The 17304-nt window shown below is 35.6% G+C and overlaps 1 long non-coding RNA gene across 1 annotated transcript; it reads right to left on the bottom strand.

Moving 5' to 3' along the window:
• Positions 1-7728: 7728 nt before the first annotated feature.
• On the bottom strand, positions 7729-10861 carry LOC122040921. The gene is made up of 3 exons (XR_006128751.1): positions 10247-10861; positions 9976-10163; positions 7729-8150 (listed from the first exon to the last, which is right to left on the bottom strand). It is a non-coding gene; the product is annotated as an uncharacterized LOC122040921 (long non-coding RNA).
• Between the last annotated feature and the right edge of the window lie 6443 nt (positions 10862-17304).

Here is a 17304-nt window from a genome sequence, read left to right as displayed (position 1 = left end):
CACATTTATTATATTCAACACCTTGTACTTGGCAACCTCCTCGCTAACTTCCTTAAGATCGCCCTTTGTGAATATCAATCCCACATTCCCCTGAATCAGTCAAGGATAATTACTAAATAGCTAAATGATCGATTCATGGAGGAACTAAAGATGAGGAAATGGGAAATGGCGAAGAGTGCGTACGACGAGAAGGGGGAGGAGGTTGAGGAAGTCCTTGTTGCCGGTCTTCTCGGTGTGGAAGCGGATGCAGCAGAGGATGAGGGTGTTCTTGCCCATGAGGATGACGGAGTCGCTGCGGAGGCCCCTACGGATGCTCTAGAGCTGGTTGGACCCGACATTGTCGGCGGCGGTGATTAGGACCTTCCCGTACTCATCCAGAAGCGAGCACAGCTTCTTGTCGTAGCGGACCTTCTTCTCCGCTTTCTAGAGCTTCACCACCATCTCGATCTAGCTCCGGGCGATGCAATGGGAGATGGAGAAAGGACAGAGATGGAGGGACAAAGAGTCTGAGCCGCCCTTTGCACTGCGATTCACCACAGAGCGCGATTAGCAGCAAGAGAGATTAGCAGGATGCGATTAGCAGCAAGAGAAATGGGGTGGCCATCCTTTTGTCAGTCATAGGGAAGGGAAGGAGGAGCGAGCAACCTCGGATGGGGATCTGAGAGAGGAGATCCCAATCTCTCATATCAGCGGCGAGCTCCTCGTGGATGCGTGTGGCTTCCCGGTGGGAGCGGCCGGGAAGTGAGTGCGAGAAGTGGAAGGACTGCCCCCATCCCCACTCGTAGATGTCTGTGACGAGGTTGTAGAAGGTGTCGACGAAGGCAGGACATTATTGTCGTCGAGCGCGGCGGCAATGCCCTCCTTGGAGCGGAGAAAGAAGGACAAGTACTGCTTGTACTTGTCCTGCACCTTATCCCGCATGATCAATCCCATCTTAAGGTTCATTGCCCGTTTGCCTTTCACTTCCGCCGAGCCCATCACCCACACGAACCAATAGACCGCGATAGCGCCGACGACGACCGCCGTCCACATCGCCATCGAGAGATCCATTGCTCGTCTTTCAAATGGTATCTCCTAAAAGGAGGATGCAGAGGATTAGGGTTTCGATTTATGATGGGCGAGGAGAAGCCCAAAAGAAAGGGCGCTACGAAAGTCCACCAAAATTTTGGTTCATGGACACCGGTTTTAAAAACCGCGGTTAAAATCGATGTCTATTAATGAAAAAAAGGCGCTCATAGACATCGGCTAAAAAAACCGATGTCTATGAGCGAAAATCTGCACTCATTGACACCGATTTTTGAAAAAACTGGTGTAAAATACTCAAAGACATCAGTTTTTGCTAAAACCGTTGTTGTTCCACCGATGTCTATGAGGGTTTTTCTTGTAGTGTTTACCAAGCAGACGATTTGCTCCCTATGGGTTACACGGATTCAGATTTCCAATCAGATAGGGACAACAGTAACTCTACATCAGGCTATGTGTTTACTTTAGGAGGTGGAGCCATTGCATGGAGGTGTGTTAAGCAGAAATGTGTTTCAGACTCGACCATGGAAGCTGAGTATGTGGCAGCCTCTGAGGCAACCAAAAAAGTTGTATGGCTCAGGAACTTTCTAATGGACTTAGATGTGATTCCTGGTTTACCCAAAATCATCACAATTTATTGTGATAATAGTGGTGTAGTTGCAAACTCGAAGAAACCACGAGCCCATAAGGCAAGTAAACATATAGAGCGCAAGTACCACCTGATACGAGACATCGTCAAGCGAGGAGAAGTTGTCGTCGCCAAGATTACATCAGCAAATAACCTGGCAGATCCTTTCACTAAGGCCCTTCCGGCGAAAGTTTTTGATCGGCATGTGGAGGGGATGGGAATAAGATGTATGACAACAGATATGACAGCTTAGTCTTTTAGTATAAGTGGGAGATTGTTTGAGTGTATACTAAAAGTCTAGCTTTTGTAAACATTTGTTTTTGAAATAAAAGAATCACATTGGTCAATATCTACATTTATTTGTTAAATGTAATTGTTCAATTAATATAGTAGACAACATGGTGTGTGGTGTCACACACAGAAGATCATATTGTCGGTTCTTTATAAATTATAAACAGTTGCTCACGACTAAGATGGAAAGGAACAAACCATCGGAATAGTCGTAGTGTAATTAAGTATTAGTTTATCTTGATTAATAAATTATACTGGTACACTCTAAGTGTATTGAGTAGGACCATTTTAGGTAAGTTCTTTTTGTACTGACTTAATAAAAGAACTAGACTTTAGTTATTATGAAAGTGTGTGCTCTTAATCATAATATAATAACAAGCACATATATTTAATATTTATTTCTTTGACTTATCAAAGGGTGAGGTTTAGCTCGATAAATCAATATGTCCAATAAGTTGGGAAATGATATTACTTATAGTATATGTTGTTGATTATAGAAGGAATCTGTGTCCTAGTTATCTAGGTTAAGAATGCCCCCAAGAGGATCTTATAAGGATTGTCATGTTAAACCCTGCAGGTGAACTTAGTCCGACATGACAATGAAGTTGAGTGGTACTACTCTTGGAGCTAGATATTAATTAAGTGAGTTGTTAGTAACTTACTTAATTAGTGGGCATTCGTTATCTTAAACACAGGGAGACTAACACACTCATGATAAAAAGGAGCTCATAGTGTAATTTGGGATTGGTGCGGTAGTGCGATAATAACTCTCTAGTGGAATGAGTTATTATCGATGAACTTGAGTTGTGTGTTCGAGGCGAACACGGGATACTCAAGCTCATCGAAAGGCCAAAACCAATTTCACCTCTAGGTCCCTGCCGTAGCCTCATTAAAGCCTCAAGTCCATCCAAAGAAAGGTCCATCTTGGTGTCCAAGAAGGGGGTCGATCCATTGCTTGGTGACCAAGCAATGGTCGGCCACCATCTCCTCTTAAAGGGTCGGCCCTTTGCTTGATGTCCAAGCATATAGGGGTCGACCACAATAATTCAAACAAGGAGGGGTGTTTTGAATTTTTAAAATCTTCTCTTTGTAGAAATCTACAAGTTGTAAAAGAGAGATTTTAAATTTATAAAACTTTCCTTATTTGAATTAGGCCACATGGTTTAAAAGAAAGTTTAAAAATTTTAAAACTTTCCTTTTTTAACCATCCTCATGGTTTTAAGAAAAAAGGAAGAGAAGTTTAAAATTTAAATTTAAATTTTCAATTTTTCTAACCATGTTAAAAAAAAAATAGAAGAGAAGTTTTAAATTTTAAAACAAGGTTTTAATTTTTAAAACTTTCCTTTTTTAACATCCACTTTAGGAAATTAAAAGAGAGCTTGTAAAATTTTATAAGAGCTTATAAAATTTTATAATTTTTTTTATTTCTTTCCTTGATGAGGTGGTCGGCCACCTTGCTTGGTGCCCAAGCAAGGGGCCGGCCAAAATAAAAATAAAATCATCATCCAATTAATGTTTGGTGATCGATTCAATCAAGAGGAAAGAAAAGGAAAAATAAAAGGGAAAAGGAAAAAACAAGAGGAAGATTTTAACTTTTATAAAAAGTCTTTCCTTTTTTGCCTTGGACAAGTAATATAAAAGAAGGGGTGAGGAGGCCTCATGAGACATCAATTCTTATTCTCTTGGTGGAGTCTCTCTTGGTGGCCGACCCTCCCTCTCCCCTCTTCTTTTCCCTTTGCTCTCTTCTCCTTGGTGGTGGTGGTGGCCAGATTTTAGAGGAAGAGGAAGAAAACTTTTGGGTGGTGTTCATCTTGGAAGATCGTCGTCCACACGATGTCCAAGGTGAGGCAAGGAATACAGCAGAAGATCTCGAGGTCATTAGCATACAAAGAGAAGGTATAATTAGCAATTATTATCCGCATCATGCTAGTTATTTTTCTTTGTATGAATTTCAAACACAAGAGGCATTAGATCTAGTTTTTCGAATTTATTTTTCAAGTTTGTGTTTTCTTTGTTTTTCGAATTTGTGATTCGATTGTTCTTTTTGGTTAACCTAGAGTTATTTAAGGAAATTAAATATTAGCTTTCCTTAAAAGGCTTTCTCTAGGCGATGGTGGATGCTCCCATACCCAAGAAGGCCATGTGCCTCGCCATGCAGTCTTGGAAGTCAATTTTGGAAATTAATATTTAATATAATTAATAACATAGGTGGATTTGGATCAATAGTGTTAAGTTCCGCTTGCGATCCAAATATAAACCATTAAGAACAGATAAGTTAAATTTGGAATCAATGTCGTTAAGTTCCGTCTGCGATTCCTAATTTAACTTCTAAAGAACATAATAGGTTATTTAGGAAAGGTTCGACAATTGTACAAAATTTTTGTACAGTAGAATCGGTACGACCTTCCTAGGACTAACCAACACTTTCTTCCCTTCTCTTTCACTCTCCAACTATATATGTCCTACTCATCTTGTAAATAGTAGTACTTAAGTTTTCTATATCTTACTATGCTTGATCTGTAAGTACTAGTGTAACTACACATGTAAGTTATTGTATACATTACTATGTTTGTGTGCTCTATTTTTATGGTTGAATAAAGAGATTAACTCTAAGCTTTCGGGCTTTGTTTTCTTCCTCTCTCGATCAAAAGTTCTCAGTCCTTCTTAGAGTAGTATACTTTTGTAGAAACATAACTAGCTAAGAGAGAAGACGAAATTTAGCCTGTAGCTTTATAAAATCTGTGCGAGCTAAGTAAGGCAATTAGCGGATAGCTATCATAGGTAAGATGCTATAGAACTACTAAACCATTCTAGAGGCTATATATATATATATATAGTCTAAACATAAATTATAAATTAAAAAATTTTAATTAAGTTAAAATTTTAATTATATTTTTCTATGTTATTATTGTATAACAAATATATAATGATTATTTAGTAAAATATGCCCCCTTTACTAAGTAATTTTGGTGAAGCCCGAAATAAAATTACTTTAATACCTTTTTTTACACCAAAAATCATTTTAATATTTATTAGTAAATTTTACAAATGCATCAATCATGGATCTAAAGTTCAAGATATATTATTGAAAATTTTTCTCATTAATCAAGTAGTGATCTAGAGTTTGAGACTCAGTTGCGGCGTATTATTGAGAATTTTTTTCATTAATCAATTAGAAATCTAGATTTCTCTTTTATCCCACATCTTAGAATTGACAACACTACGAGCAGAGAATGTTCTCTAAATACCTTGAGCCGACAATATTAGAAAGCATACTTTTCTCAACTTTTTTTTTGGCTAAGATTAAGTATGATATTAAATTAACTTTTTATAAAGGAGAGTTTGTTACGATATCTTGCTACTGGGATTCCCGAGTGTCATCCTAGCATTGCACCATTGCATGGATCTACGCACCCTAAGTGGCCTTTTCGCTAAGATTTAATGTAGTATTTATTCTTATCAATTTAATATTTGATATAAAAAATTAAATTAATTTTTTATAAAGAAGAATTCGTTATTCGCACACGTTCATGTATTATATTACACAAACAACCAAGGGAGGAGTCACGTTTAGCTTTGGTGGGGCAGTTGTCCTACCTTAATTTTTTGTAAGTAGCTAATTCTTCTTCCCTCAGATCTCTCCCTGCATTGCCCCACTTGGTATAAGGGGCCTAGCTCACGCAATACGTGTGCAGAATCGGTAGTATATATAGAGAATTGATATGTTGGGGACCGTTTCTTGCGGATTCGTGTGCACCCCAAAGCATATCCAATGGCGCCTTAGGAAAATTTTGTTTTATTAATATTGTTGAGGCACCTAGATCAAATTCAAGCGCCTCAATTTTTTTTTTGATTTTTTAAACTTTCTAAATCTTAAATCCTAAATACATATATTATACCTTGTGAGTAGCTATTTTTTTTTTAGTTTTATATTTTTTTAACTTGAATATTATAGCATAACCCCTAAACCTTAGAGATAAATTCTAATTGACTTAATCTCAGAGCTAAAAAAATAAAAATATTATTAGACACCCTAAATATATTACCCCATAAACACCTAATTTTTTTTAGTTTTAAATTTTTTTAACTTGAATACTATAATCTAACTCCTAAATCCTAAAAACAAAATCTAATTGATTTAACTCAGGAGCTATATATATACTGTATTGAATTGAGGCCTCAACACTGTAAAAAAAATGACGAAGATGCCTCCAATGCATTGGAGACGCCTCGAATTGGGGCGCGCATGAAGCATGGCGATTATGTAGTGTCATGATATATATATAATAATAATAATAGTAATAATAATAAATCAGTGTCATGATTATTCCACGAAATGATATTAAAAAATTTTATAATGGTTACTACAATCGTTCCGATTAACCATGGTGTTGATTCTCCAAACAGCAGCTAGCAGCAGCATCACCACTGCCCGGCCCTATTTGTGTTTGTTTAATCATATTAATGCATGCCACTCATGACACCTTCACAATCTTGCCAACCCTACGAGCTGATCAACTCACTGCATGCTGCTAGCTCTCGCTCCAAATCTCAACCAGCAAAAGCGAAATCTAACTGACGACCAGTCGGATAAAAGGGAAACATATCCTTTTGTAGAAAAGAGGACGATTACATTTATCCCCGATGTTCCTCCGAGAGTTAAATTACAAAAGGAAACCGTAAGCCATGATTGCAAATAAATTAAAGCTCCATTTAAAAGATGACTTCATGAGCACTGCTGCATACATAATCGCCGCCTGACTAAAGGTAAAGGATACATAAGAAGAGAATAAAACTAGACCTCGCTTTTCATGTCTAGTCCTTGCCTTCCACACCACCCTCAAATGCTCCATCTTTTTCAAACTTATAGTTGATTATGGGGTGTCATCATGTTCTTCATCTAGTGACAATAAAGAGCTAGAGAATATACTAGTGTTAGGCAAAGGTCCAATCCATGAGCCAGCCAGCAACAATGGCATACATCTTCCTTCCTTGACGCATGTTTTGTTTTTGGATACACAGGCATGCACTTGGACATCATGTGCGCATTAAGAGAATTGAGGCAAGCGTCTAGAAAAAACGTATGACAAGAATAATATTTCAACGCGGAAAGAAGCCATTGTTGGCACATATTCTATGCTTGTTCCATAAGATGTACAGCCATGCATATCACGTTGATTTGAGTAGTTCAAGTGAAGTGCAAGAATTAATACGATTGACGTACGTGTTCGTCGACGAACAGCTAAATGAACATTAATTAAGAAGAGTTCCACTAATAGCAATATTATTTAATTGCTATTTTACTTGGCAAATGTTAATCTTCTAGACAATCGTACTCGTCGCTTTCATTCTTTAAGATTAAACCTCCATGACAGTAATGCTTAGTCTGATTAGAGGTGATTAGGTGATTAGTTTGGTCGGACAAAAATTTCTTCCCCTAGTATAAATTAGGAGGCGAATTTGTAGTGCTTCCTAAATTTTGAACTCTAATAAATTTAACTTTTTGTAGTGCACAATTATTCTATTCGTAGTGTGCATTACATGTTGTACAACTCCAAACTGTTAAAAGTAATAACAAATTAACAACATGCGGCCACGCGTTGTGGATAATAACATTCGTAGCGTGGGGCCGTGCACTACGGATAATAGCATTCGCAACGCACGGTCGTATGCTGTAAATAATAGCATATAAAAAATAAATAAATATCACATATATAATTATCAACACCATACGATTATCAATAATATTTATTTAAAATATATAATCCAAAATTAAAATTTAAACATAATCACAATTCATACAACACTTATTCATCTAATAATCATTTTACAAAGCTCACAAATCTTTATAAATCAACTCCAAATGTTTTACAAAAAACTTTGAATAACTAACAATCAAAGAAATATAATAAAAGACAGTACAATATAATTAAGAATATCCTTTGAAGAATCAGAAGGTCTTAATGGAGGCATCCTCACTCCACTTCCAAAAGCTTGCCCAACAATATCTTACCTTTGATTAGTATAAGCCAAGGAGGAGCCTGAGGTCCTAGAATTGAAAGAAAATTGATGTAATCTTCAGGGTTCATCTCCACGAACTTTGTCATAATTTGCATTTTGACAGCCAGATGAATCTTGTTTTTAGAAACTATCTCCAAGAACCCTTCTAGAGATAATAATGTTGACAAGCTATGCAATATATGAGTTTCTGGAAACAAGATATACTTGGTAACATTATCTATGTTAACATCAAGCGGTGTAAATACAATCAGAGCATAGTAGAGTTACTAAATAATTAAATCCAACTATAAAAACCAATAGCATGAATTTCTAATACATTTCTATATTCTAGTGCACTTGATCATAATTCAATATCTTGAACTACCACAGCGTACCAAAGTTTACCAAAAAGGAGCACTGGTGGAAAGATCTCCAATTAACACCTAATATAAGTGATAGAGCCCCATTATAAGAACATGTCTTATTCTAGCAATGATTTTTTCCAACTTTAATTAATTCAAGTACATGGTTTTAGATATTTTGACATCCTTCATGCAACCACTAAAGATTCATGGGATTAGATTAAAGTTTCATACACCCATATGGTCAAAACATAAGTCTTAAAAAATGACTGAATTGACATCGAATATGATAAAAACAAATATGATCATATAAATTAAAAAAAAAAAACAGTAACTACCATGTAAAGGAATGTTGACACTACCAAAGTAATTAAAAAATCAACTTTGTTGTCATTAGGTTTAGCATATAGCCTCTGGGAGACAGAGGAATGTTATTTTCTGGATTTACTTCATCTGCAACATGCACCATAAGATACATTAAGTTTATAGTGATAAAATTAAGATTGGGTCAAAAATTGAAATTTAGATGTTGGTTAACATTATCGACATTACCACTTTTTTTTTCCACGATTGACATTACTATCGCCGCCAACATCATTCCCAATACCTCTACCAATGCCACCTCTAGCAATCTAATTTTACAAGCATCATTCCCAATACCGCTACCAATACCACCTCTCTAAAGCTAGAGAGGTGAAACTTATATAAAAAAAGTTAGTTGTGGTATAAGGGAGTACAAAAGACTATTAGTTTAAAGAAGACATGTTTAAAATAATCTTAAAGTTGTACAAATTAAGAAACTATGAATATGTATAAAGGAACTAAAATTGAGGCAAACAACATTGATAGGTACAACAAAGGCTAAAAGCATTTGATAAGTTTTATAAAAAGTTAAGAACTAAGGATAAGAAAAAAGTTATTGTCGGATTGTAGAGTTTGGAAAGGAAAATAAAGAGACTTAAGTAATATTAGATATATAAAGGATTGAGAGGTGAATAAGAGAAAAGATAAAGATTCTTTGAATTAATTTGGCTTTATGTATAAACAACTAATAGAAAAGAACATAGTGAAATGAAGATGCATTTACATATATATAATTGTTATCAACTTAGAAAATGAATGACTGTGGCTTTTGAATTTTGATAACTTTTGTGGTAAGTTTCAAAGAAGAAGAGAAAATCTAGTAACTTTTCTAAGGACAGGATAGGGAAAGCCCCAAAAGTCTATCTCATGGTATTAGTATCACAATAAGGTACGTATTTATAGAGGGAAGAGAAACATTACCTCTTAAATTGTGAGTGAGAAGAAAATGGTGGCTCAATGGATGGATAAACTCTATGTATTTATATGATGAGAAGAGATTGACATCTCTCATAGATACACCCAAAAGAAAAGTAAATGTTCAACAATTAAAATGAACATACAATCGATAATTCAATAGCTTCTAGTAGAACATGGAGGCAATCCAGTCAAACATCTTCATCCACTAATAGATGTCAAGAAAACTACCAAAATTAAGTATACAAGTCCAAGCATAAATTCATCTTGGTTCAATATTGATGATCACATTAATCATGATTCCAAAAACTTTGTGAAACACCTAAATAAGGGAAAGTTTGATATGCTTTTATATAAAGATAACAAGAAGAAAATTTGATCAAGAGGAATCACCTTGCGTAACTCATCCTAGAGCTTATAGAACGAGGCATTTTGTGGCCCATGCACGATGTGAGCTCATGGAAAATTTTATCAAGAACCTACTCGAATGGGAAGAAATCCCATTCCTTGCAAGGCCGCCTCAACCGAAGCTTCACCTCGACGCCACCACCAACATTCCTAAAAGAGCCGGATTGGCATGGCTACAACAATCCCCCAAAAGAATCAATCAACAAATGTTGAAAAATGGAAGAGGAACAAGAAGAGAAAAAGAAGAGTAACATACTAGGGCAGTTCGTGTGAATAAGATTAGGGCAGTGCGAAGAAGATATTAGGGCAGGGCGAAGGGTCACCTCAGCGTCGGGGGCCGAGGTGAAGATACGAAGAGAAGATCGATTTGTCAGAGTCAATCGCCTCACATCCAGAATCGATTTACTGTTTGACGAAGGAGGCGAAGGGATGCGCCGAGGAAATTTTGGGCATGTCTCGGGGGGTGGCGCCGAGAGCTAGAAGTGGGGACGGAAAGGGGAAGGCATGGCGTGGCGGAGGGGGGCGTTGATAGGGTTGCGGGGCTTGCAGGGAGGGTTGCAGGGCGGCGCCGAGAGCTTGAAGAGGGAGTGGGGGTACCAAGAGCTCGAAGAGGGGACTGAAAGGGGAAGGTATGGGGCGGCGATGGGGGACGGCGCTGATAGGGTTGCGGGTCTTGTAGGGAGGATCGAGGGCGGCGCCAAGAGCTTGAAGAGGGAGCGAGGGTGCCAAGAGGGCACGGAAAGGGGTTGGCGCTTGTGGTGATAGGGGGTGGCGCTTGAGGTGATGGCGGGAGGCGCGAAGGGCACAAAGTCATGAAGATCAGGGAGATCCTTCGTCCCCAAAATGATATGTCCTCATATTCTTTTTCGTGATGATCATGATGATTTCATGACGTGCACTGTATTCTTAAGATATGATTTAACCCATCCGATCAATGAGAGGATATGAGGATACATCATTTTGGAGATAGAGGATCTCAACTTATTTTCGGAGGAGAGCTGCTTTTCCCATCCCTCCTGACAGCCTCCCTTCCCCGGACCCATCATAAAATATAATGATATTTACCATTTTATCTTTTTTCCTTATTCCTCATTCACGTTATTTTCGTTTTAATTTTTTTAAGTTTTGTTTTTCTAACTAATTTTATTTTTTATCAGTTTTATTTTTTGAATAATTTTTTTATTATATATTTTAATCTTTCTTTATTTTTTATCTTAGATCTTAAGAATTATTATTTATAAAAATTTAAATAGTATAAATATATGGATCAAAATAAAAATTATATATATATATATATATATATATATATATATATATATATATATATATATATATATATAATGTTTTGAGGGGTAGTGCCACGTTTTATTTTGTTTTATTTTATTTTATTGATTTTTTTTAATCAGTTTTTTTTATAATTTTAATTCTTTTTAAAAAAATTTTATTATATATTTATAATCTTTTATTTATTTTTTAATCGTAGATTTTCGCACACACTCCCTTCCCAGTCCCATCATATTATTTACTTTTATACTATTTTTTTTTAAAGTATTTTCTCGACAAAAATATCATACTTTTTTTATATTTGTAATATGAGATTGAATCTTTTGTCCTCAATTTTCTCTGTCCTCAAATCTCACTCGTCACCTCGAGCCTACTATCGACGACCTCTGGTCGTCACCCCGACCAGAACTATACCCTAAGGGAAGGTGAACCCGGGGGTCGTTATCAAGGCGATCGACGTCGAAATTCGGTCGAATTTAAACAGGGACTCAAATCGTTGACGAAGAAAAGTTTACTCAAATCCGACCGAATTTCGGGATTGATCACATCGACTGCATTCACCTTCCTCCTAGGATATAGTTTTAATCGAGGCTACGGCCGGAGATCGTCGGCGGTGCCGCCGACGATGGGCTAAGGCAATGAGTGGGACATGGGGACAAGTGATATTGGGATAAAAGATTCGATATCTTATGATCTTTGTTTTTTTTAATAGTAGATTTTAGGGGTTATTATTTATAAAAAATTTAAAAGTAAAATATGGATAAAAAAAATTGATGAAAAAATAATAAATAAAATTTATTTTAAAAATAAAACTAAGGAAGTAAATAAAATTGAAAAAAAAATAAAACTAAGAAAGTAAATAAAATTGGAAAAAAATAAAATGACTTTATTATTTTAAAGAAGAGGGGTAAGAAGGTCATTTAACAAGGGAGAGAGAGGGGGTGTGCTGTAAAAGGGGGACACATTGGAATAAAATAAGATTTTTAACAGTGCATTCACAGTTTAATTTTTAACAGTGCATCTATATTAAGCTGTGCATTCACTGTTAAAAATATTATTAACACGTGTAGTTGCTCTATTATTAATTAATATTAATACACTACATTTAGCGCTTTTAAAATGATATTTAACAATAGATTATTTTTATTTACTGTTATTTATAGATATATAATAGTTTTCACAGTGTGCTTTATTTGGCATGTTGAGAAATTATTATTAACAGTACGCTACAAATATACGTTGTTGATGATGCACTACGGAAAGTCATATTTATTATACCACTACAAAAATACTATCATTTAGGGACAAATTTTACAACAAATTTTAGAAAAAAATTCGTTGGAAATTGGATTTGGGACGAAAATTGCGACAAAAAAAAAATCGTTGCAAATATGTCATCGCAAAAATTTGCGACGAAAAATTATAATTTCGTTCGAAATTTTGCAACGAAATCAATATTCGTTGCAAAATTCGTTGGAAATTTTGCAACGAAATCAAAACTCGTTCCAAAATTTGTTGGAAATTTACAACGAAAACAAATATTTGTTGGAAATGTCAAAAGAAAAAATCTCCAACGAACCCCAAATTTGTCGCAAATTAACAACGAAAAAACGTATTCATTGCAAATAGATTTGCGACGAATAACTATTTATTGGAAAAGTTACAAACTATAATATTTCCAACGAAAATGTGGATTCGTTGGAAATTTCCAACGAAAATACATTTACGTTGGAAATTTCCAACGAAAATACATATTTGTTGGAAATTTCCAACAAAACCACATTTTCGTTGGAAATTTCCAACGAATATGAATTCCGTTGGAAATTTCCAACAAAATATGGATTCGTTGGAAATTTCCAATGAAAAATGGTATTCGTTGGAAATTTCCAATGAAATTTGTATTCGTTGAAAATTTCCAACGAAAAATTGTATTCGTCGGAAATATCCAACAAAATTCATATTCGCTGGAAATTTCCAACAAAAAATTGTGTTTGTTGGAAATTTTCAACAAATCCATATTTCGTTGGAAATTTCCTACGAAAATACATTTTTTCGTTGCAACATTCCAATAAATACGATATTTCCAACGAATCCAATTTCGTTGCAAAATTCGTCTCAAAATTAAAAAAAAAAATATCCAGACCCATCTTTTTTCAATATTTTTTCCTATTACAATTTTTTTAAAAACAAATTCAACATATATATAATACACCACTAAAACACAAAACACAAATATAAACCAAAAATCAACCAACATATTAATGTACAACCAAATAAATACAAATATCAATAATATAAACCCAAACACATACATCATTAAAACATGTTCCATACACAACCTAAACTAAGAGCATAAAACTAACAATACAACATGAAAAAGTTACAAGAAAACTAACAATACAACACACATCATCATCCAACAATACAAACTACAATAATATACAACTACAACTAATACCCTAAACCAAACACTATAATAAAGTTACAAGAAATATGTCATAGTATCAAAATTCCAAATTCATACATAAACATGAAAAAGGTAGAGTAGAAAATAATTTTATGGAGATCCTTCTCAATCCAAATCCTTCTTCTACCTACATCAAAAGATAAACAAACAAAAAGAAAATTTTATAAACCAACACAAAAATAAATAAGTAAAGACTTATAAATAAGTAAAACTTACATATTTTTACGTCAATACCATCATCATCTTCACCTATCAACCCTATTTGGAACAAAAAAAACAATAATAATCAAAATACAAAAATTAAGAATTTATAAAATTGATAAAATAAAAGAATTACAATAATATCAGAATTAAAATATCGTGTGTAAATAAATATACCTAAATAAAACCGAACGTCTCTCCCAGCCACGTCAAATCCAAACCTGCACAAACAATAATATCAGAATTATAATAAAATAAAAAGATCTACAAATAAAAACATGCAATCATTATTAAAATATCATGTGTAAATAAATATACCTAACAAAGGTAAATAAAACCGAACGTCTCTCCCAGCCACGTCAAATCCAAACCTGCACAAACAATAATATCAAAATTATAATTAAATAAAAAGGTCTACAAATTATCAAATATAATCTTGGCCCCAGCCGCAAGGAACTGACGCCCGGACAGCTGTGCCGCGGTAAGGCATAGACACCCCAAGGCCTACCAAGGTTGAGAACAACTAGCTGACATCAAACAATGACCTGCCGATTTACAAACAGAGGTTATCCAATGCTGGCAGCGACCAGCCTACGCTGCCAGCGGCCAGCATCAGCCACCAGTGGCCAGCCTACGCTGCCAGCGGAATCACCAATGCGTACAACAGCTAGGCGAGGCCACCAGCAACCATCCTATGCTGACAATGGCCAGGTGAGGCAGATAGTGGCCAACCTAGGCGCGAGTGGCCAACCTTGGCGCCGGTGAGAGTGGCCAGGCGGCGGCACTAGGGCCAGGCACCGCCGCGAGCGCGAGAAACCATGGCCAGACGCGAGCGTGCGGCCAGGCGCGGCCACTCGCAGCCAGGCGGTGCCAATCGCGGCCAGGCGCTGCAGCTCGCCGACAAGCGAGCCGGCTCGCGGCCAGGCGCGGCCGCTCGCGGCCAGGAGCGAGCGCTCGTGGCCAGGCGCAGCCGCGAGCGTCCAGGCGACGCTGCGAGATCGGAGCAAAAACAAGGAAATGAGATCGACGGAGCAAAAACAAGGCTTATTGGACGAGAGAGATGGGTGGAAAAATTAGGTCGCGCAGCCGCCGCAGGAAAGGAGAAAAATTAGGGCAAGGAGAAAAGAACGGACCGGGTGGAGTTAATATAAGGGTTTTTCCAACGAATTTCCAACAACATAATTATTTGTTGGATATTTCCAACAACCCTCAAATTTGTTGGGAATTTCCAACGAATCTGTAGATTCGTTGTAAATTTCCAACGAATCTACAAATTCGTTGAAAATTTCCAACAAATTTAATACGTTGGAAAATTAATAATTTCATAAAATCATGGTTAACCGACCTAAAGACCTCGGAATTGGATGAAACTAGATCCTATGTACTCCTCTATTTGTACAGATTTTATATATGTTCTCAAATATTTATTTTCCTTCATATATTTTTTTCTTTATTTTTTCAATTCATGCTCAAATTCAAATTCATCCAATTGACCAAGATGTTAAAAATTTATCTTATGTGAAAAAAAATATTTGAGCTCATCTATAGAATCAGGAGACCAAGAGGAGCACATAGAAACTTGTTTCATACGATTCCGAGGTCTCTAGGTCGATCAAACGAGTTTTTAAGTCATTGCATACTTTGCAACGAATCTACCAATTCGTTGGAAATTTCCAACGAATTCCAGATTCGTTGGAAATTTCCAACGAATTCCAGATTCGTTGCAAACTCTACATTTCCCTAAATTCACGGTTGACCGACCTAGAGACCTCGGAATTAGATGAAACCAGTTCCTATTTGCTCCTCTATTTATCCTGATTTTATATATGTTCTCAAATATTTTTTTCCCTCATATATTTTTTTTCTTTATTTTTTCAATTCCCATTGTGTTAGGAAAATTAAATTCAGGTTTAAAAATTCACATATCAAAATTAATTAGCTCCAAAATTATTTTTAATTCATGGATATAATCGCGAGAACCAAACGAACACAAACAAACTGATTTTGCCTCGTTCTGAGCACTCGAACATTATTTTGTAAATCTAACAAGCTCAACTACACTTAAATTTGATTTAAAACTCTAACACTTTCATGCTCAAATTCAAATTCATCCAATTGATCTAGTTGTTAAAAATTCATCTTATGTCAAAAAAAAATATTTGAGCTCATCTATAGAATCAGGAGACCAAGAGGAGCACATAGGAACTGGTCTCATCCAATTCGGAGGTCTCTAGGTCGGTCAAACGGGTTTTTAAGACATTGCATACTTTGCAACGAATCTGCAATTCGTTGGAAATTTCCAACGAATTCCCAATTCGTTGGAAACTCTACATTTCCTAAAATCACGGTTGACCGACCTAGAGACCTCGGAATTGGATGAAACCAGTTCCTATGTGCTCCTCTATTTATCCTGATTTTATATATGTACTCAAATATTTTTTTCCCCTCATATATTTTTTTCTTTATTTTTTCAATTCCCATTGTGTTAGGAAAATTAAATTCAGGTTTAAAAATTCATATATCAAAATAAATTAGCTCCCAAATTATTTCTAATTCATGGATAAAATAGCGAGAACCTTACGAACGCAAACAAACTGATTTCGCCTCGTTCTGAGCACTCGAACATTATTTTGTAAATCTAACAAGTTCAACTACACTTAAATTTGATTTAAAACTCTAACACTTTCATGCTCAAATTCAAATTCATCCAATTGACCTAGATGTTAAAAATTCATCTTATGTCAAAATAACTATTTGAGCTCATCTATAGAATCAGGAGACCAAGAGGAGCACATAGGAACTGGTTTCATCCAATTCGGAGGTCTCTTGGTCAGTCAAACGGGTTTTTAAGACATTGCATACTTTACAACGAATCTGGAATTCGTTGGAAATTTCCAACGAATTCCATATTCGTTGCAAACTCTACATTTCCCTAAAATCAAAGTTGACCGACCTAGAGACCTCAGAATTGGATGAAATCAGTTCCTATGTGCTACTCTATTTATCCTGATTTTATATATGTTCCCAAATATTTTTTTTCCCTCATATATTTTTTTTCTTTATTTTTTCAATTCCCATTGGGATAGGGAAATTAAATTCAGGTTTAAAATTCATATTTCAAAATAAATTAGCTCCAAAATTATTTTTAATTCATGGATATAATCGCGAGAACCTTACGAACGCAAACAAACTGATTTTGCCTCCTTCTGAGCACACGAACATTATTTTGTAAATCTAACAAGTTCAACTACACTTAAATTTGATTTAAAACTCTAACACTTTCATGCTCAAATTCAAATTCATCCAATTGACCTTGATGTTAAAAATTCATCTTATGTCAAAAAAAATATTTGAGCTCATCT

The sequence above is a fragment of the Zingiber officinale genome, chromosome 2A (assembly GCF_018446385.1).
Source record: "Zingiber officinale cultivar Zhangliang chromosome 2A, Zo_v1.1, whole genome shotgun sequence".
NCBI lineage: Eukaryota > Viridiplantae > Streptophyta > Magnoliopsida > Zingiberales > Zingiberaceae > Zingiber > Zingiber officinale.
The sequence above is the reverse complement of the archived record's forward strand: the minus strand, read 5'-3'. Positions and strand labels throughout refer to the sequence as shown.